Genomic DNA, 23,550 nt, shown 5'->3' on the forward strand with positions numbered 1-23,550 from the left:
TCTTTCTTCTTCTTCTTCTTCTTCTTCTTCTTCTTCTTCTTCTTCTTCTTCTTCTTCTTCTTCTTCTTCTTCTTCTTCTGGTGATGACATTATTGCAATCCACAAACAAGTAGGTCTCCATTGGTCTGGAACCAATTTCCATCTTTTATATTATTATAACTTTGCCACATATAATATATGAATTCAAGTACATTAAAATACTTCCCCAAATCAATTAATCAAACTAATAAGTGACTCTTGTATGCTAAAGAAGTCTAATGCCAAAAAACTGCAAATGGCTTGACCAAAGTCATACATCCACAAAATGACTGACTGCACAAGAAATTAAGCTTCCTGCTTCATATTCCAATTTTATTCGTATAGCATATTTGGTTTTTTTCCTAGAAACTTTCTATAATCACTTCAAAATAATTATATGTTTAAGAGCATCAGAGAGATAAGTGAAAATCGACCTTAGATTGCAGAGAGGTTATTGTAAGGGACACAGTGGGTTACAGTTCTGGACAATGACCATATTAGATATTTGACAGATTAGGATAAACTTCAGTAAACTTAGGAGAATAAAATGAAAGAGCATATTAAAGGATACAGGAAACAATTTCTTACTAATTCACAATTTTCCCTAGATATCACATCAATCAAACCTACGTGTAATAAAATTAACTACTCAGTTCCTGTCCCAACTACCAAAAAATAAAATTCCAGTGATGATGGTTGTAATCATTGTGCACAGGTTGATACAGCATTTCTTTAAATCCTATAGAGTAATAGTTTTCATTGGTACCTAATAAATTCTTTCTTTAAAACTGACCCATCTTAGTGACTTATATTAGACTCCAATGTACAACCAACCTATTTATTCATTTCACCAAAATCTAGTCTATCTTTTGAACCATTCTGATTATATAAATCTTGGCAGTAGCTCTTTCCTAACCGTGCTGTCTACATGAAGAGATCATCCTTGGTTCTTTCATTTTCTCATCAAATTGATGTCCTGAGACTAAATTATGATTTCTAAAGGGCATTGAGATTTTCAGATGAAAGTCAATACAAAAGTGCCAAGTTTCCTTTAATGATTACTTATCACGATCAGGCTGTACACAGAACTCTCTATCTGTGTTTTGTTTGTGTCTGATTTAATGGGCAATTACTTTGACATTTTGATGGACTTTTTTTAGTGCTTGAGGTTATTAAATTCAGTGCTTCAGGTTATTAGAGTCAAAGAAATGCAATTAAAAACAACCTTTCAGATCATATGTTAGTCTTTGGTTTTAGCTTTGTAAATTAGATGGAAAGAAAATCAGACAAAAAAATTAATCATTTTAGGTCAGTTGCAACAAACATGCCCTTTAAATCCCCCATCACCAGAGCCTAGCAAATGCTGTCACATATTATTCAAATTAAGTTATCATTTATTGTAATGAACACCTATTTATGTTCAAATCCAGTCATTCTGACTTGACAAAGAAAAGACAGAGGAAAAAATTGATAGATACTTTAGCCAGGGATGGTACATGTATTTTTACCCTTTAAAGAAATAACAGGGGACCAAATTTCAGTGTTGATTTTATTATCAAAACTTCTCCATTGATGATTAAATAAATGATGATGACTAACACAATGATATTTTTCCATACCATAAGTTATGAAAAATATGACTATTCCTGAGAAGCTTTTGAAGTAATATATGAACTGACATGAAATAAATTAAGTAGAATCAGCAAAATAACATACTAAATGTCTGCTTTAAGTTAAAATAAAAGATTTTTTAATTGAAAATTCAAAGCTTACAATTATATTTTGGCTCTGAAGAAGAGATCTGAGAATGTGCTTTTCCTGCTTCTTTCAAGGGATGTAGAACTATTAAATGTTCAACACTTCATATATCAGAATTGGTTGCTATATTGTTCATTTTGCAGAACCGTTTCTTCTTCCTTTTTTCTTCCTTTTTGTAAGAGGTGACTCTGCAGGAAATGGAGGAGTTTAGTAAAAAAAAATAAAAGTGACAAAAAACAAGTCATTAAATAATTAAGATATATGTGTATATATTATAGCAATAAAAACTTGTTTTGCCCTGCTGTTAGCATGCCTTTTCTTGAAACATGAAATATTCGGAAGTAATATCAATTCAACATAGTATAGTTAGAAGAATTATATCAAATCATTTTAAAATCGCAGACATAGCAGTGATGGTGAATGTTTTAGAACCTCTAAAAGATCATGTGCTTTGCCCCCCACCCCCACCTCTTTTCAGCCCCTAGTCCCAAAGAGGGGAGGGAGTTCCTCTGCCTTTCTACTAACTAACTCTGCCAGGGAAGGTGTACATGCCCAAAGAGAGGTTTCTGTGTGCCATCTTTGGTTCGTGTGCCATAGGCTCACCATCACGGTAATAGAGAATTTTTCATAGTAGTTGAGTTCAGCTGCCTGTTCTGGCACAGGTTTTTAAGACCCTGAGTGGTGCACATGCTCCTTATCTAGTCTGATCTCAGGCTCCTCTATCTCCATGCTGCCAAGAACCTCCCCTTAATCATCCCCAACTTCCCAACTCAACTCTGAAAATTAAAAGCAAGTCAATAAAATCTTTCCTACAAAGGATATTTGTCATTTGTTCAGTGATTCCAATCATCCTGATTTCCCTGTCCAAACCAAACCTTTTCTTTGATATGTTGTCTTTTCTTATTAGAACATAAGCTCCTTGAAAGCAGAGACTTTCTTCTTTGCTTATGTCTCAAGTACTTAATGAAGTGTCCTAGCACATTTGAATGAATGATTTCCTTTTATTCATTCATTCATTTATTTGGTCCTAAGAAGCATAATTAGGAACAATATCATAAAGAGGTTGTAAGGTGTTAAATTTAAAATGTCAAGGGAAATAAGCTCCTAAATTCAGAACTGTTCAAAAGTAGAATGACCTTTCTTAGGAGAAAACTGTGCTTACCTTTAGTAGAGGCTGGATGGCCACCATAAGGTATTTTGTCTTGTCTTTCATTTTTTAAGGTATTGGTTAGGTTAGAAAATCAGTGATGTCTCTTCTTCCCTCCAAAATTTTGTGATTCTGTGATTCCCATATCAAAATCTTACTTCAATTTAAATACAGCTATGTGATTGTACATATTTTAGTAAATAATTAATTGGTCATAAAAGTACATACTTTATATAAATAACATATGAGACATTTATGCATATACATATGAACATATGTGTGTGTGCAAAGAAAACTTATGTAACATGCCCAGAATCACAAAACTAGTAATTATCTGATAATAGATTTGAAATGAAGTCTACCTGACTCCAGGCCTAGTAGCTACTTCTAGGTGTGTAATAAATGTTAAATAAATGATAAGTGTTAAATAATACTTCTGTCATTGATTAATTGACCAGAAAATTAGAAAAATAAAATGTAAGTTGGAGTCCAGTCTAAAGTTTGAGACATTGTTCTGCCAGAGTAGAGGGAAATGATTTAGATGGTTTCTTATAGCACTGCTTTGGGAATTAAAAATTTAAAAATGCCTGGGATCTAAAACCTGCCTGGCGCTATGTGTCCTCAAAATAGTTTCTTAGCCTCTCACTATTTTGATGTATAAGATGAGTTAAAAAATACATATATTGCAACTCATTTAATTCAATATCTATCATTTGTCTATCCATCCATTCATCCATTCATCCATCCATCCATCCATCATCTTAACCTCTTATACACTGTTTTGTAGTGTCAGATACGTAGAAAAAAGCATCTAGTGGGAGCAGCTGGGTGGTGCAGTGGATTGAGAGACAGGCCCAGAGATGGGAAGTCCTGGGTTCAAAGCTGGCCTCAGACACTTCCTAGCAGTGTGACCCTGGACAAGTCACTTAACGCCCATTGCCTGCCCTTACCACTCTTCTGCCTTGAAATCAATACACAGTATTAATTCTAAGACAGAAGGTAAGGGTTAAAAAAAAGTTCACTTCTTATTTTAATATCTCTTATCTACCTAGATAGAATATCTTTCAATATATACATATATATCTATATATCTTCACAGATATAAAGATGGATGAATTTACTAAGCACACACACATACACACACACATTGTGTTTGAGATTAATGTGTTATATTCAGGGGACAAAAAGACAAATATAAAAATTTGCCTGCCATCAAGGAGCTTGAATTCTGCTGGAAAAAAATTCTACCTAATTTGTCTTACAGAGTTGGTAGTTTCAGAAAAGATGTTGTAATAGAAAAAGAAATTTATTTAGCATCAGTTATCCAGGGTGAAAAATTCTGATTCTTTCCCATATTTACCTATGTAAATTGACATAAGAAGATTTCTCCAGACCTCTTAAGTTTCTAAAGTACAAAAAAATGATACTTGAATTAAATGATCTCTAAGTCTTCTTCTAGTTCTAAATCCTATGAAACAAGTTTGGCAACAACTAAATACCATCTAAATATAGTGTGTCATTAATACCCTATCACTAGTACTTGAGAATAGAAAGATATTTCACTCTTATTTTTATTATCCATATAAAGATGTAATGAAATACTTGGCTATTAAAAAGAAACTTTTTTCCCCCAGATTGTGAATTCAGGAGTTACAGCAATGTTCATTTAGTTCATTAAAATCATTTATCCTTTTGCTAAATTAAAAAAGGAGTGCATGTAAAATTTGAGTCACTTATTAAATAAAGGTTATGTTAATATAATAGATGTCAGCAGTAAAGAATTGAATTCACTTGCTTCAGTCTAAATTTTCCAATAACAACATTTTCTCCTCTTGTTTCAAGACACGTTTTTCAACACTTTTATCATATGTGGAAAAACAAAAGATCAATTACCTTACAAGAGCCTTAACCTTGAAATCTTTGAATATCCCTCTCTGGGAAATCAATAAGACCTATAGAAGTAGTCACTTTTAGGGGAAAAAAAAATATATATATATATATATATATAATTTACATACTACTTCCCAAAACAACTCTAAGCTCATCTCTATCAATAATTAAGCAAAGAAAAATACGATATCCTTGGGACAAAAACATGAAAATTACTTAGAAATATACATGAACAAAGCTGAAAAAAAAGAAAAAGAAAAAAGAAATATACATGAATAGCTCTTGAGTATTTTCTTCTTTCAACTGGTGGTATATTGGCAAAGATAGGTAATGATTCATAATTAGACTAGCATTCACTTTGAACTGCCTCATGGACCTTGTGCTGTTACAACTCATCTGATTTGCAGAACAGGCATCACTAATCAAAAGTATCTCATGTTTGGCTCCTTTGTTACCATGTTCTATATGAATTGGACAGAAACTAATCAAATGAAACTCAGTTTCAAAATTATAAAATGGGAGACATGTTTAGACCCATGAAATATGAGGTTTCAAATGTACATCTTTCAGTATGCTCTAATATGCTCTTATACAATTGTACAATAATATATTATTAGTTATATAATCATAGATTTTTAAGTAAAAATGGTGGAAAAGAAGATATATGGTTAGATAGTTAATCCAGCAGCTTTATTGATTTATAAATTCAATATAATTTGAAAAGGGCTTGATTTATGATTAATATTGGAGGAGGGGTAACTAACATATTGGCACTGAGAGTTGTCCAGAATATTATGTACTATCCTGAGAAATGATGGGTTTCTTTTTCCTAAGAAATTCTCCATCAGAGCCTGGATGACTAATATGTAAGTAAGTCAGATTGGGAATTCCACTGACATGAGTTGGTCTAGACCAGTGATGGTGAAGCTTTTAGAGATGGAGCGCTTGGCTCTACTCCCACCCCACTAGTGCCCACCTGCTCCCCTGCCCCAGAGACTGGGTGCCACACCCCACTCCCCCCGGAGGCAGAGTAACACACCTTTCTCCCCCACCTCACCTCCTCCTCCTTAACCCAGACAAGGAAGGGAGGAAGCCATTGGGCTTTCAGGCAGAAGGGCAGGTGATTAGAGGCATGCATGGAGAGGGGGAGGAGAGTGGTTTTCCCTAACTCCATCTTGTAAAAATATAATTGGCCACATTTATAATTAAGATTTTTGTCATTATGAAAGCAAATCTAACTTAGATTCATTATTAGAAAGAAATATAACTCAAATCTTTAGCCAGTGTCTATTCCATCAACATAAACACCAATAATAATTAGAACATAACAGCAAAGTAAATAAGAGGGAAAAAAACATACAATAAAACATATGCAGACCTCCAATGCAAACAGGGATATTTTCAAGAATCCACTTGCCACTGGAAAAGGAAATAAATCTCCTCAGAACTCATGACTGTCTAGGGAGGCTTGAAGCTTTATTGTTGTGTTCTTTTATGGTAGCTGGGGGAGGATTTTTCTTGGATTTTTTCTTTCAATGACCAGCTATGCCTCACTGTTATCATTGGTTTTGCCCCTCCCAATTCCTTGCATTGCTGCAGAAGCACTTTGGTTTCTGTTTGCTGACTCTGCCCCTGCTATTACTATCAGATGAAGCTTTATCTCTTTGCTATTGGTATCATTCACTGATTTCCTTTGCTGCCCCTGGGGCTTCAGGAAAGTACCAGTGGTGGGCTGGTGGGTGTAGAAGGATTGAAAAGTACTAGATTAGGAGCCAGATAAACCAGATTAAAATCTCAACTTTGTTCCTTACCACTTCTCTCCTAGCCTCACTTATCTCATCTGTAAAATGAGATGATTAGACAAAATGACACTGATTTCCATATCTATTTCTATGCTCCTTTCATTGGGCTATTACTCTTTCAAAGTGGGTCACACATTTTCAGCTCTATCTTTAGCCTTGTCTTTAATGTACAACAGAGCTACAAATAAAGTTATAAGGGATGGAGACTTAGCTTTACCAGTGGAAGGTCCTTGATTATTACCTTTAATAGAGTTAAGATAAATGAATTACACTTAGTCCATTCCAACCTAAGTTCATTTTGACAGTACTATCAAAAACTAATCATGCAGTCTTGTCTTGAAAAATGTTTCACTTGAATTCTACCACTTTAAATACCTTTAATTAATGTTTTTTTTAAAACCTTTACCTTCCATCTTAGAATCAATACTGTGTATTGGTTCCAAGGAAGAAGATAGATAAAGGCTAGGCAATAAGGGTTAAGTGGTTTGCTCAGGGTCACACAGCTAGGAAGTGTCTGAGGGCAGATTTGAACCTAGGAGCTCCCATATCTAGTCCTGACTTTCAATCCAAATCCACTGAGCCACCCAGTTGCTTCCTAATTAATGTGTTTATTTGTGTGTGTGTGTGTGTGTGTGTGTATGTGTGAAATTCAATGACAAATATGTACATATATATATATATGCACATAACTCCAAACCTTTTATTCATGAACCTCTTCAAACTGAATTAGATTGTCCCTTAGATATCAGATGGAGGAATTACTTAATTACAGAGTAAAATTAGAAAAGTATTGACAATATAAATTAAGTTCTACTACAAGCACAAAGATTTTTCTTTGTACTTATTCCAAAAGGAGATTTTTTTTTCCCTTCAAAGTTAAATTGTGATGGTGAGCAAAATAGTTGAAGTATGGTGAGTCAGTTTCAATAAACTTGTTCGTGATTAGTTGAATTGGAGAATCTGCTTCATTGAAACAGCCTCCATACATCTAACTATACAACATTGTATTTTATAAGATTAGAGAATTTCAAGCCAGTCTTCAATGCTATCTGATCGATTGAGTTAAAGTATATAAAACACTTTGAAAAACTTTAATAACAATGACAATAACAATAATAAAATACCAGCTTCTTCTTCATCATTGGATATTGACTAAAACCATTGTCAGGATATGTTCTAAACAAGGGCAAAATGGAACCAAATGGTTACTCCAGAAGATGTTATAGCTACTCATTGCTTTCATTTTTTAATATCAATAAATTACACATAGATAAGTTGCAGACTAATTTCCACAAACTCTCTCTCTCTCTCTCTCTCTCTCTCTCTCTCTCTCTCTCTCTCTTTCTCTCTCTCTCTCTCTCTTCTTCCTTCTCCTTCTCCTCCTCCTCCTCCCCTCTCTTTTAAAACTCTTAGTTTATGTGTTAGAATCACTTCTGGGTATTGATTCTAAGGCAGAAGGAGTGGTAAGGGCTAGGCCTATGGCAGTTACCTGTCACCATTTGCCAAGTAATTCAAATGTTTGTAAGGTAATTTTTGGCTTTTTCTGATCTTCCTTTATGATGATTTGTTCATATAAAAGATGGATTTTATCATTTCTCTTGTCCTTTTCACATTAAAATATTTAAATAGTTGAGTTATACCACTTTAATTGTATAGCAATTTCTTTTCTCTCCCTCTTCCTTGTCATCATTCTCCTCCTTCTTTCCAAATATGTCACATTGACTTGGGATAAATCTAACATCAGTAAAATATTACCTATCTATTAAAAATGTAATCCGCTTCCTTATTTACAGTGTTTTTGTAGAACTCCATGTCCAGAAACTATCCCTTATTTTTGAAGAAAATATTCACAACAGAATTGTGAAGCTGAGGTACAATTTACAAAGCTGTAACCTCTCTCATTTGTTTTCCCAAAAAAACTATATATCCCCTTATGGGTCTCCCACCTCTGCTTTTCTCATCTTTTCATTATAGTCACCAAAGATCAGGCTAAAAGTGAATTTCATTTGGAGGAAAGCTCTTTGTAGAATTTCTTTAATCTTAACTCTAAGTAACTGAAGTTAAATATACTCTGTAATTATTTTCATAGTTGCTCTGGCATAATTATTGTTCACCAGTAGATAATGAAATATCAAATATTACATGAAATAATGTGTCATATAGACATTTGGTCTACTATAAAAATCATAACATGCTAACTTTTTCTTTTCTTTGTTGTGCCAAGGAGTATGTATGAATGTTCATTCCTTATTTCTAGCTGCAACTTCTTTCAAGACTCATTTCTGATCATCCCTTTTAAATGAAACCTTAATGATCCAATCAGGCATTAGACACTGAATTCTTGAAATTACTTTAAGTTCACTGATTTATGTACATTTTATGGTCCTCTTATCCAAAAAGAATATAAGATCATTGAGAATAGTGACTATTTTTTTTAGCATTTTATCTCTGTCACCAGCAAAGAGCACTACATTTAGTAAATATTTAACAGATATTTGGTGGATTTGATTGTTTTATGCAATCCTTGGAATAATCTTGTAAGTCAAATAGGGTAGATATCATGATCACTAATTGATCTTTTAGGAATCTAAGCCTCAAAGAGCTGATATTATTTGAAAATGGTAAAAAAAATATGATGAAGTTCAGACTCTAGACCAGATCTTTTGACTATGTCTAGCATTCTTTGATAGACTAAGGGCTTGCTTCAAAAATGGTATGAAATTGTTCCCATGTAAAAGATTTTCTCTACCTTCTGCTCTGAAACATTCTTTATTCTTCTTCAAAGAATAAAGTCTGCTACAAGAAATCATATGTTAATAAAAATCTTGTATTAACCAAAATTCTGTAACAGTTATAATATAATGGTAATTGAATTTCTTAATGGAACCTTCTGATTCTCTGCAATATCCCAAAGGGCCTTCTTGATACCACCAAGAAGTAAATTAAATTATATTCTGAAGATTTTAGTACCAGTTGTATTTTATTGTATTCTAATAGTGTGAAAATAAGTAGGAACTTTGAAGATGACTAGAATAGAGTAGGAAGAGGAAAAAGAAGAGAGAGAGATTGGGAAAGAGACAGAAAGGCGGACAGAAAATCTATAGAGAAATAGGGAGAGATGGAGAGTAGGGAGAGAAAGAGAGAATGAGGAGAAATAGAGAAAAAGAAAAGGAAGATGAGGAAGAAAAAGAAGAAGACAAGGGAAACAGAAGAAGAAATGAGGAGGAAGAGAAGAAAAGAAGGAGAAAGAGAAGGAGAAGGAGAAATAGAAGGAGAAGGAGAAGAAGGAGAAGAGCAAGAGCAAGAGGAAGAAGTGGAAGAAGAGGAAGAATACTACAAAGAAAAGAGAGGCAGTCATGCATATATCTTTACTCTATTTTCAGCCCAACTTTTGGTCTAATTTGCTTCCACAAAGCATTCCTTTTATCTTTAATTTACTTCTCAGCACCAAACCTTGCATAAAGAAGTCTACATATTTGTATTAAATATGTAGAATTCTTTTAAACATATGAAAGATAGGAAAAATAGAACTATATATTGCTATATGCAAAGGTAAGGAGTCAAGGACATTTTCTTCAGACCTTCTCACTTTTATCTCTATTTGCATTATATATATCCATCAGAATCAATAGACCTTCCCTGGCTTGCATGACATTTGTAGGCCAGAAAAACAAACAAACAAAAAATCCTCAATGTGTCCTTCCATTGAATACCAACTAAAAGTTTCACTGATACTTTCAAATATAAAAAAATTATAATTTTAAATTTCATAAATAAATGTACCCAACAAGTTAAATCTTTTAGAATCTAACATCTTTTTTTTAAAAGACTATCATATATCATGATTTTGACTGAGATCACAGAAATGGATTATTTTATTTTAGAAATCTAAAATTCTCTCTTTTTTTGGTGAACTCTATCTTTTGTAGTATTTTAATCCATATTCTTATAATGTCTATAAAGCTTAAACATAAAAGAATAAATGAAAATTAAGGAAATTAAATACATAAGAATAAGAAGCTATAAACAAAATATATTTTAAAAGAAAATTTAAAAAGTCAAAGAAAATTACTTTGATCGCCTCTAACCCAATATAAAGAAATATATATTATTAATTATGTTATAAAGTTAGTCTATAGTGAATTTAGTATTCTGGGCCTTTGAAGGCTACTTATTTACTTTTCTAATTAAGGGAGTAATAAGCCACATGAAGTTGTTCTTGAAATATTTTCATTCATTGATTTATCTTTAAATTTGTCATGATATAATGTCAAATAAAAAATATGTCTATATTACTCTCTCCTCATATTCTGAATTGCTTAACCTTACCCCAGTTGTCTTGGCTATCTTGGGACAACTCTACCCCAAGTTTAAATTACTTTGATTGCCATTTCTTGAGTAGGATCATCTAACCTGCTCACTTTGCTCCTCTACAGCTCATTCTCCAATATGTATGTCATCATGAGCTTCTGGTGCTCCTTCAAGATCCTACAAGTGCCAAAGATCTATGATTTTGCTTTTAGAATTCCAATTATGGAAATTCCCTAATGTAGTAGTTGCAACCTTGCTTTGACTTAGCAAATCATCCCCAGGTTTTTAGAGAAGTATAGAGATCAAATGATTTGCAAAGAGTCACATAGCCAGTCATGATCAGAGACTAGATTTGAACTAATTCTTCTTGTCTCTAAATCTAGATCTATACAAAATCCAAAATCCTGAATATTTATTAAGTGCCTATTATGTGCTAAGCATTTTACAAACATTTCATTCTTATAGCAATCCTCTATGGTATTTTTTATCCCCATTTATAGTTATGAAAACTCAGGCTAATAAGGGTTAATTTATTTGTCCAGGGTCACACAGCTAGTAAGTGTCAGAGGCTGAATTTGAACTGAAGACTTCTGGACTCCATGCACAGCACTCTATCCATTGTATCATCTGGCTGCCTCTAAATATCAGTAATGGAAAGTATATGTATATTTATATCTATGGCAAAGAATGACATCACAAAATACAGCCTTGGCTACAGTTTCAGCAACTTCTATCATATAAGCAAAAGGAGTGTAACACAAATTAATTAGGATTCATGGAAAATGTGTAGATCAATCTAGAAACCTGATTTGGAAGAGAAAATTTAGACAGGAGTAATCTCCAGAACTAAAATATTTAAAAGTATTATGTGATGAGCACATAATTGAATACATCAGTCAATGAATATCATGAGTTTATTATATGTCAGATATTAAGAATACACAGAGAAAAGAACAAAATTCCTACTTTCAGGGGTCCTTATATTCCATTATCAGAGAATACACAAATAAATATTTTAAATAAACAAACAATAAATACAAGGCATGGTGGTGGGCAAAGACAAAATATGACATTTGAGATATAAAAAAAAAGTAGGGAAAGAAAACCAAGGAGGAAGCCTTCACATTCCTCAAAAAACAGTAATGTCTTGTTGAAGATGGTCACTGAAAGAAGAGTGTTGAGTGAGAAGAGTTGAAAGATAGCCAATTGCAACAAGGTTAATAAAGCAATTTGAGATTATGAGCTGTTTTACATATATATACGTATATATATACGTATGTATATATATATTTTTTTACTAGTGAGACATTCTATTAGCTTTCCCCAGGAAACTTATATCTAATTTAATCAAAAAGTAAATAAATTTAAGCAGCCACATAAAGAAACAGGTTGTCTAATTCTAACCTCTGCTAAGAGAGAAGTGTGACACAGTGCATGGAAAATTGGCTTTAGAGTCTGGGAGAATTTGATTCAAGTTCTTTCTGACACACTAGTTTTGTGACCTTAGGCAACTTATTTAACTTCTCACTACTCTATCCAACTCCTTCATACCATAAATTCCAGCTAAGTGCATTGTAAGAAAGTATTTCCAAATGAGGAATTTACTCCTTGAGTGAATTCAGAGGTCCTAATCAAAAACAACAATAATTACAAAAACAGTATTATTTTAGAGAAAACACATTATTTTAGGAACTAAGTGTAGCAATGGATAAATTTCTAAACCTAGAGTCTGGAAGATTAGTCTTCCAGAGTTCAAATTTGGCCTTAGACACTTAAAAGTTGTGTGATCATGGGCAAGTCACTTAATCCTGTTTGCCTCAGCTTCCTCAAATAGAAAATGAGTCAGAGAAAGAAATGGAAAACCACTCTAGCATCTTTGAAAAAAAAAATAGGTCATAGAAAGTTGGAAATAACTGAAAATTTATTTTAGAGAAAATTTTGATTATGGTAGAATACATTTAATATATTTTATGACTGGGGGCAGCTGAGTGGCTCAATGGATTGAGAGTCAGACCCAGAGATAGGTGGTCCTGGGTTCAAAGCTGCCCTCAGACAATTCCTAGCTATGTGACCCTGGGCAAATAACTTAATCCCCATTGCCTAGCCCTTACTACTCTTCTGCCTTGTATCCAATACATAGTATTGATTCTAAGACGGAAGTTAAGGGTTTAAAATATATTTATATGCATATATATATTTTATGACTTTATAAATATGTATACTATGTTTTTTTAAAATAATATCACAAACCATTAAGATATCACTTGGAACATGACCATTATTAAAAGAAAAATAAAGCAATTGGACTCACTACACAATAGCTTTTAAACTATATTACATAATATATGATTCATATTTAATTAGAGGTCATGAGTTTATAACTGGGTTTATTAATCCATTAGCCTTTTATGTGTGGAAACTAGATTCACATTAGCAATCTAAAAGCCTAAAATCCTCATCAGACCTAAGGCCTATTTGCAGAGCTTTAATCAGCCTTTAATATGCTTAACAACAATGTGACAATAGTTAATTGGGTAAAAATAAAAATAAAAAGACATTTATACCCCTAGTTATCAAGTCCCAAACCACAAGGAATAAAAATTGTACATTATCTTTATAAACAAAAAGTCTTAAATCTTTGCAGGGCTTTAGATTCCAAGAGGTGCCTGAATTAAACAAGAAATTAAGTAGGTCTGACTTCCAAAATTATGCTATAAATCAGTTAATTAAAGCCATTGTTAAATTTTAGAGTGTACCTATTCTGGACCTTAATGACAACAGGGGAGTTCCTTCTACATGCATATATTCTCACAATCTTGAAATGATAGGTAGACAATTCCCCTAATCTTATGCAAGGCATGGCTCAGCAGCTTCCAAATGGATTTAAAACTGTGAATTCTGATCTCAGCTCTATGATCACCTGCTGAGAGATCTTAGCTGAGGTACTTAACCTCACTGATTCTTCATCTGTAAAATTAGACCGATAGAAAAATCAGCTAAGGGGATATGTAAATAAGGATAGAGAGCTAGTGGAGAAAGAACCTGAACGTTTGCTCAGTGAGAATCCAAAAGAAGTCAATTGATATCATTCAGCATGAAACCTTCTCCCAGACGAAAGCAAGTAATAGAATTATAGTGACTCACAGATCTCTTCACAGACCTGAGTAATTCATTTATGCACCAGCAAAGTTGATAGATTAAATCAAGAAGAGCCAAGTACATTAAAAACAGAAGAGTGGGAGAAATAAGCAGGATTCAATATCAAAATAAGAATAAGTTGCAAATAAAATAAATAAAAAGATGACTTACAGTTGATAGATAGAGCAAGATAGATACATACTTACATAGATCCATAGATAGATACATTGATAGATACATAGACAGGCAGATAGATGGATGATAGATAGATGGATGGATGGATGGATGGATGGATAGAAGGATGGATGGACAGGCAGATAGGTGATAGATAGATAGATAGATAGATAGATAGATAGATAGATAGATAGATGGATGGATGGATGGACAGGCAGATAGGTAGATAGATGGATAGATAGATAGATAGATAGATAGATAGATAGATAGATATACAGAGATACATAGATACCATAGAGAGACAGACCAACCAACAGACAGAAAGACAGACAGACAGATAGATAGATAATAGATAGATGGATGGATGAATGCAAGGAAGGATGGACAGACAGATAGGTAGATAGATAGATATATGGATGGATGGATAGATAGATACATAGACACATAGATACATAGATAGATAAGGTAGACAGACAGATGATAGATAGATAGATAGATATACATATAGACAGACAGATAGACAGACAGACATAGATAGAGAGAGAAAATTACAGAAGAAACCCAAACTACAATCTGTACTTATACTTACATTGAATTATTTTAAATTTCATCCTTCAATAAAATTGTCCAAAGCAGTGTAACAATTCATTGTGAACCTGAATGTTTATTCTCTTATTGGCAGCTTGGGAATATGCTCACTTGGAGAGGACAATCTTGCAGAAAGTGTATACTTTCTAGTGACTTTTTATAAGGATAATTTTGCTACACTGGAAAAAAATAGATGCTATTTAAGCAATGATAAGGCTTTAAATTAAAGGTAGCACAATTAATCTTAGAACAGTTACAAGCAGAATTCCTTCCCCCACTATATTTCTTAATATAAGTTTCTAGATACACTTTTATCTCATAATAGACTTTAGCTCAGGGAAATTACCAATTGTGGGAAGAGAACAGAAAGAAGAGCTGAAGGCTGTGGGTTCTAGTCTCCCAAGGACCTATCGCTAAGAATCAAGCAAGCCAAAGAAAATAACTAAATCTCTCTTTTCTCTCTTGGGAATACAAGCAGTCCTATCTGCCTTGTAGGACTACTGTGAACTTTTAAACTCCTAACACGTGTGTAAATACTTAAAGTGTAAAACATTACAAATGTAGTTTCTGGTATAATAGAAGAGGAGAACAAAGAATAACTTTGACTCCAGTCAAAGAACGGGTTCAAATCTCACTTCTAACCCTAGCTGAATGAATCTTGTCAAAGACACAGGTTTAAATAGCCTCTAATGCTATTTATGTGACTTTCTGCAATTAATGGAACTTCTTTGGACTTTAGTTTCCTCATTTACAAAAGAATACATTGGATTTGATAACATCTATCTATCTATCTATCTATCTATCTATCTATCTATCTATCTATCTATCTATCTATCTATCTATGTGTGTGTTCATACACACACACATATTCTCTTCTATCTATGTCCCTACAATGATGACAATAGTGATGGTTGTTTGTGATGACATAAAGACAAATAATGCAGATGATATAGTACTTGAAATTATATGATTATCCCAACTATCACATTGAGGAGTTGGGTCTTTAAAGTGAAGGATTTTTTCTTCTTTTTTAATGCTATATATGTGCCCAAAAATATACTGATAAGGATAAAAGTAAGTTGATTATCAATTGGTTGGCTAGACTTTAATAGGTTTTAGAAAGGAGTATTTAATTAATAAATACTAGTATACTTGATTCAAATCTATCCACCAAGTAGGCTGACTTTAGTGCCCTGAATGAAACCAGCATATAAGAGCTTCAAAGCAACTCTTCAAACTCTTCCCCCAAGTGAATTTTGTAAAGTTCCTCTTGAGTAGGAAAGGATATAAAGGCCTTAAAGTTCCAGAGGTATTGTTTGCCTTGCCCACAAATGTTTCCTATATATGCCTTATTAAAACTGTAATGTCATGACCCCTCTTCACCTCATGGATTCTTCATGTGTTTTTCATAGTGGGCCCATCTTTGGGGATAATTATTTACCATTAACCTTCTTACTGTGCCATTTGAATAAATCCCTTTGCTAAAAAAATAGATTGATATACAAATGAATAAATTATTAGATAAGTAAATAGTTGAATGAATGAATAAATAAATAAAGACCTACCTAAGTCTACTGGATGATTGTTCATGAGAAAAACAGAATCAGGGACTTGCAAATTATATGGATATTACAAGATAGCCTCTCAATGACCCCTAGAACTCTGGGGATAATATCACCAGGAACTCACAATCAGAGTTCCAGTCCAATTTATAAGTACGAATTGAGACGGAATACCATATAAATACAGTTTTTCTAGTTGGTAGAACTACCCAAAAGAATAATGAATTGCTATGAGAAATAGGGGATTCCATTTCCCTAAATATCTTGCAAAAACTGAATAACCAGGTTATAATGATGGTACAGAGGGGATTTATGTTCAATTATGGTTGGATTAGATCTCTTCTATGGTTCTCTTCCAATTATGAGATTATCAAATATGATTCTGTGATAACATTTAGAGAACTACATTCTGTGGTCAGCCAGTAGGATCAATAGTCCCTAATGAATATGTTTATTAAGTATGTGTTAGCCCCTAGGGACATAAGCATTAGGGATATAAAAAGAGGCCAAAAAACATTAATAGATGAGATAACAAATAAACAATTATGTATTTAAAAAGCTGTATTCTGGATAAATAGGACATAAATAGGTGAGAGAAGGCCCTAGAATTGAGAAGTATTGGGAAATGTTTACTGGAAAAGATAGAACTTTAATTCAGAATTAAACCAAGCCAGGGGAATCACTACATGGAAATGAGGAAGCAGAGCATTCCAGTCATGGGGAATGTGCCCAGAGCTGAGAGATGGACTGTATTGTTTGTAAGACAGCAAGGGGGCCAGCATCCCTGGGTTAATAAGTATGTGGTTGGAAGTAAAGTGTAAAAAAGACTGGAATTGTAAGAGGCATCTAGACCAACTGCAATGACTCCTTAGTACCTTTAGAATGAATTACTAGTGAGTCACAGCATTTTATTGATAAGAGGGATGACATGTTCCCACCTAAGGGGGCTGAATAGAAGGTGACTTAGAGATAGAAAACATTGATGCAGAGAGACTCAACAACAGGCTTTTGCAATAGTTCAAGCATGAGGTGATTTTAGTCTGCACCACAGTGCTGGCAGCATTAAAGAAGAAAATTATAGAAATGCTGGAAATGTGAAACTAACAGACTTTGACACCAGATTGGATATGGGGATGGAAGATAATGAGTCATCAAAGATGGCTTCTAGGTTGTGAAGCTGAGGGACAAGGAGAAGGGTGCTGCCCTCTATAGTAATGAGGAAGGCAGGGAAAAGGGAAGGATTTAGAGGGAAAGATAATGTTTGGTTTTGGATACGTTGTGTTTAAGATGTCTACTGGACATTTGGTTTGACATGTCTGAAAGGCAATAAAAGATGGGAAATCAGAGATCAGCAGAAAGTTTAGGACAAGATATGTAGGTTTTAGAATAATAATTAAGACATGTTAATTAAATCAATGAAGTTGATGGGATTACCAAGTGAAGGAGGATAGAGGGAGAAGAAGGATCATGACAGAAACTTAAGAGACACCTAAGATTGGAAGATATTTGAAAGAGGATCCAGCAAAGGAGACAGAGGAGTGATCAGACAGAAAGAAAGTCATAAAAAAATAAGAGATCACTTCTGTTGCTTCCTTCTCCACCCAGGAATAATAACGAGCATTAAAGAGTATTTTAAAGTTTGCAAAGCGTTTTTCAGATATTCTATTATTCAATCTTCACAACAGTCCTGAGAGGTAGATTATTATACCCATTCTACAATTAAGGAAACTGAAGCAGTCAAGAATCAAGTAGTGACTTCACTAGAGTCCCGTAGTTGGCAAGTGTCTGAGGTTTAATTTGAATTCAGTCCTAGAGGACTGCAGTCCAGTGCCTGAATGCCCCCCTAGCATCACTGGAATGTTGTTTCTGGAGGCACGTGTAACCACAAATCTCATTATTGCCACTGTCTTAGTCTTCAATGGAAAATCTTGTTCTGTCACTGACGGAAATTTCCCCATGATTTTAAGCTTTTTCCCAGACTTCATTTAATAAGAAGTTTTGGTGACATATAGCATTGTCTCTTTGTTCCTGTTGACATCATGTCAGCCTGTTCCTTCTAGCAGTCAAACGGAGAAGCCTGATCTCTTCTAATTTGATACACAAAATCCCATACTAAAGTGCTGCATATGGCTCTGCTCTCTATGTCTCTGCTTCCTGGCCAAGGGATACTTTTGGCACTCAGTGCTTTTGAGGAGCATTATGTGCTAACGTGTAACTAATGCAATACACTTTAAGATCCATCAATGAATGGTCTTTCTTAGAGCAAGTTATAAACTAAGGGAAATTCCTTGGATTCTCTTTAATAATACAATTGGCACACACACACACACACAAATATGTTTTATTATTATGAACCTGAGGGACAAGAAGAATGGTGCTGCCCTCTATAGTAATATCTATTTCTCTATCTCTATCTATATCTATATACATACACACACTCACATAAGCATGTGAGTGATTGTATGTATAGATGAAATTTTATTTTCATAACAATTTTGGGAATTGGGTCCTATTATTATCCCTATTTTAAAGGTGAAGAAACTAAGGAAGTCAGGGGTTAGGTGAATTATCCAGGGTATCATAGCAAGTAAGTCTTTTAAGCAAGATTTGATCTAGGGTGTTCCTAAATCTAGGCATAACACTTTATCCATTGCACTGCTTACATGCCTTTTGGAAAGCAGCTGATTCAGTTTCTCCCAAGAGAGTGATATATTACAACTTGGTTACTATAGCAATAGAATGTTAATATTTCTTTTTCTTATTTGTAAATTAAGGAACCAGATTTCTGATTCCCTTCAGAGCTCTTGATAAGGATACTTTTTCCTGTCAATAATATCAAGACCTGCTTTGCCATTTTTAATATGAGAGTTTTGTCTACCAAAGATTTACCAGTATAATAACAAATAACACAGACCATTTCTACAAAGGAAGAGAAGCAGGGTTTATTTTCCTGGACAGATTCTGGATGTGGAAATAGTGAGATGAAAGATGCATGGATATGTGTGATATATATTCAATGAGCAACTAGAATTATATTCATTCATTCATGTACCATTTATGTACAAGTATTTAGTAAGTTACAGCTACATGCAAGGAACTTTGGATAGGAAGATGAGAAAAAGAAAAAAAAATAGATTTTACCTTCTGAAACCTCACATTCTAACTACCAGAAAGAATGCATTTACAAAATACATAGAAATTAAAGACAAAATGTTATCAGGGGAGGCAGTGCTCCCTAACACAGAAAGGATTCAGGAAATGCCTTGTGTAGAAGGTCAGACTTAAGCTGTCTTCAAACAGGTTAGGGCATCTAAGAAGTGATAAAAGACCTTTCCAAGCATGCCTGCTGGTCTTTGGAGTCAGAGACTTGAGAGATGAATGGAATGTCTAACATGGGCAACAGCTTTACACTGTAATAAGGAATAAGTCAAGGTAGATAAGAGTAAAATTTAGAAAAGCTTATTGGAAAATGCAAGCTTGAGCTGAACATTCTAAGGGCTTTTGGAATGCGGATGAAAAGTCACAGGGCTTTTGAACTCTGGGACAGCTGGGAGTTTTTGCCACTGATGGAGGAGTTTGTACCCTGATCTCACTGGAGAAACACAACTTGGACTGCATTTTGAGGAACTGTAAATATGTCTGAATCAATAGCTTTGAAGGGTGACCTCCAGGCCTGTGACCGCCTATTGGAGTGACCCAGTAGAGATTGTGGACCATACCAACACCCTGGACCCTGGGACAGCTGAGAACTTCGTTGGAGCAAGCAGTGAGATCCCCAAAAGCCTGTCAAGCTTGCATTTAGCCTAGTATAGTGTAGTTTAAGTTTTATCCTCTCTGCCCTGATTTCCTGGACCACCTAAACCCCTGTTTCTTCCCTCCTGTAGCTGTTAAAAATAGTTTGTCTCATTTCCCATTTGGGCCACCTTATTTTATTATTAAAATCTTTTAATGTTACATTCTACCATTATCTCCATGTCTTCTCTAAGAAGTGACCTTTAATGCTGTACGTATTGTATTTGCATATAGTTGTCTCCTCTTAGACTGTTAAGTCCTGGAGACCAGGGACAGTCTTTTGTGTTTTCCTTGTATCTTCATGTGCTTAAAATATGTGCTCAACTCATTGTCAAACTGATTGACACTGAGTGGAACCCATGGAGTCTCTCTTCTTAAAATGGTTTTTGACACACTTAGCTGTATGACACATCTGGCATAGTCTCCAGATTGATTCTACATCAGTGTCCTTTGGGACTCCCCATTATCAGAAGTAGTTAGGTTGATCAGTGAATAGAGCACTGGACCTGGATTCAGAAAGTTCAAATCTCTTCTGCGACATTTATTAGCTTTTTGACACTGGGCACATCACTTAAACTCTGTCTACTTCAGGTTCCTCAAATGCAAATGGGGAAAAAAATTTTGTCACCTACTTACAGGGCTGTGGCGAAGTTTGATTGGGCTAATATTTTAAAGGGTTTACCATAGTGCCAGGCATATATTAGGTGTTGAATTCCTTTCCATTCTTCTCTTTTCCCATACAGTGTTCTGCTAGATTGTGCCCACATTGGTTAAGGAAATGAAGTTGTCCCAACCTGGGTTGATTAAATGTAGAATGAATGTATTTTTAAAAATCTCAATCTTATTGCCTCCAGCTCCACTTGCTGACTAGCAAAGAAATTGATCTCACAAGAATCCTTGGAAAAGAATCTGAAGGATTTTTCCCATCTTTAACCTAATCCTGACAGAGTCGCTTTTAAAAACCATTTAAAGTGTCCCATATACACAAAACTATGCATTTTAGCTAGGAAGGGAATACTAGAAACAAAGATTAACATCAGGAAAGTAGAAATTCTAACTTATAAGAACCAGACTCAAAATGAAAGGACTAATTTAGATCAGTTATATTATACTGCTGTTATTCATGAATAAATACTACCTCTTAATATCATCTTTTAGCCCCAAAAGATACTCTCCTTTGGCAAAGTTTTCTGGTTCTCAACTTTACTAAAAATAGTTATTTTTGAAATATTCATCCTTGGGGGGTAATAATGAATAAAAGTGAAATCAAGAACATACATAAGTATGTATGAACACAGTAAACAATATACCAAAGGACAAAGAGAATAGAGCTTTTGAATAGACCACAAAAATGAGAGGGATCGATTAGTATTCCTTTTGTGTATTTAGGTACTTTGCCATTTAGCATCTTTATGCTTCATAATAATATGGTATATTTAAGAAAATAAAGTTTTCATAATTATGTTTTTGTATATTATATTATTTCTATACTCTGAAAATATTATTGATGCAGAAGGAATCCATACCTTGAAACATCCAACCACCATACTATCTCCCTTCTCTCTTCTCCCATAGTGAGTTACTTCTAGGGTCTCCATTTTGAGAAAAGGCCTAGGCTAACTCCTGTTTTAGTCACTTCTAACTGTTCTTCTGACTTTCCAGACTTCGCCACCATTCATTACCCCTTTAAAATGTAAGCCCCTTTACCAACAAAGCCAAGCAGCAAGAGATAGAAAATAAATTCTATTTAAATTAGTGGTAGATAATACAAAATACTTGGGCACTTACTTACCAAGACAAACATAGGAATTGTCTGAACTTAGTTACAAAACACTTTTTGTGCAAATAAAGTCAGATTTAAATAACTGGAAAAATATTAATTGCTCATGAGTCATTTGAGCAAATATAATAAAAATGACACTGTTATCTAAAAAAATCTATGATTCAATGTTGTCCCAATTAAACTGCCCAAAAATTATTGTATAGAACTAGGACAAATAACTAACAAAATATCTGAAAATGCAAAAGGTCACGAATATCAAGGAAATCAATGAAAAAATATGTGAAGGAAGATGGCACAGGAGTACCAGATTTCAAACTCTATTACAAAGCAGTCAGCATCAAAACAATGTGATACTGGGTAAGAAATAGAGTGGTGGATCAATAGGATAGATGAAGGTATACAAAACCTAGTAATATATGACTGTAGTAATTTTATGTTTGCTAAATCAAAAGATCCAAAATTTTGGGCCAAGAAATAACTATTTGGTAAAAAACTGTTGGAAAAATCAGAAAATGATATGACAGAGACTGAGAACAGACCAACGTCTCACGTTATATAAAGTGAACATGTATACATCATCTAAGTATAAAGGGCAGTACTATAGGCAATACTATATGAGAGCATGGAATACTTAACTAATCAGATCTATAGATAAGGAAAGAACTTAGGAACAAACAAGAAATAAAGAGCATTATAAGATGTAAAATGGAGAATGTTGATTATATCAAATTAAAATTATATCAAAAAAAATTTTACAAACAAAACCAGTGAAACCAAGATTATTAGGAAAGCAGAAAGCTGAAAAAATATTTTCAGGAATTTTAGGTGATAAAGGTCTTATTTCTCAAATATATAGAAAACTAAGTCAAATTTCTTAAACTAAGAGTCATTCTCCAATTAATAAATGGTTAAAAGATATAAATAGGCTTTTTTAGATGAAGAGATAAAAGTCATCTATCATCTTGACTAGAGAATTCCAAATTAAAACAACTCTCAGGGAACCTCCACACATCTATTCAACTGGCCAATATGGCAGAAAAAATATAATAAATAGGGGTATATTATAATAATTAAAATTTATATTATGCCAAATGTAATATTTAAACATTGGTTTGGAAATATAATATTTGTTTTTAATTAATACCAAATCGCAGAAATACCCACAGTCAAAAATTTCTACAGAAAAAAGAGAGCAATCTCCTCTATGATCTCATTTTTTATAAAAGTCCTCTTTCTCCACATCACTTCTTTTACCTGTGTGCTGATCTATCATATCCCAGGAACCAATCAAATTCTCTGTTTGGAGCATTCCAGCCATGCTAATGGATTGGCTCAGGTGAGCAGAAATTCATGACCCTGGAAGGAAGGGGTTCCGTATACACAATGTGAAAATTGAGACTGTAATACACTGCTAGAGGAGTTGTGATCTGATCCAACCATTCTGGAGAAAAAAAAATTGGAACTATGCACAAAGAATTATATAACTGTGCAAACCCTTTGACTTAGCAATACCATTACTAGGTCTATATCCCAAGGAGATAAAAAAGGGGAAATATTTATTTTAGCTCTTTTTGTGGTATCAAGTTG

The sequence above is a fragment of the Gracilinanus agilis genome, chromosome 3 (genome assembly GCF_016433145.1).
Source record: "Gracilinanus agilis isolate LMUSP501 chromosome 3, AgileGrace, whole genome shotgun sequence".
Taxonomy (NCBI): Eukaryota; Metazoa; Chordata; class Mammalia; order Didelphimorphia; family Didelphidae; genus Gracilinanus; species Gracilinanus agilis.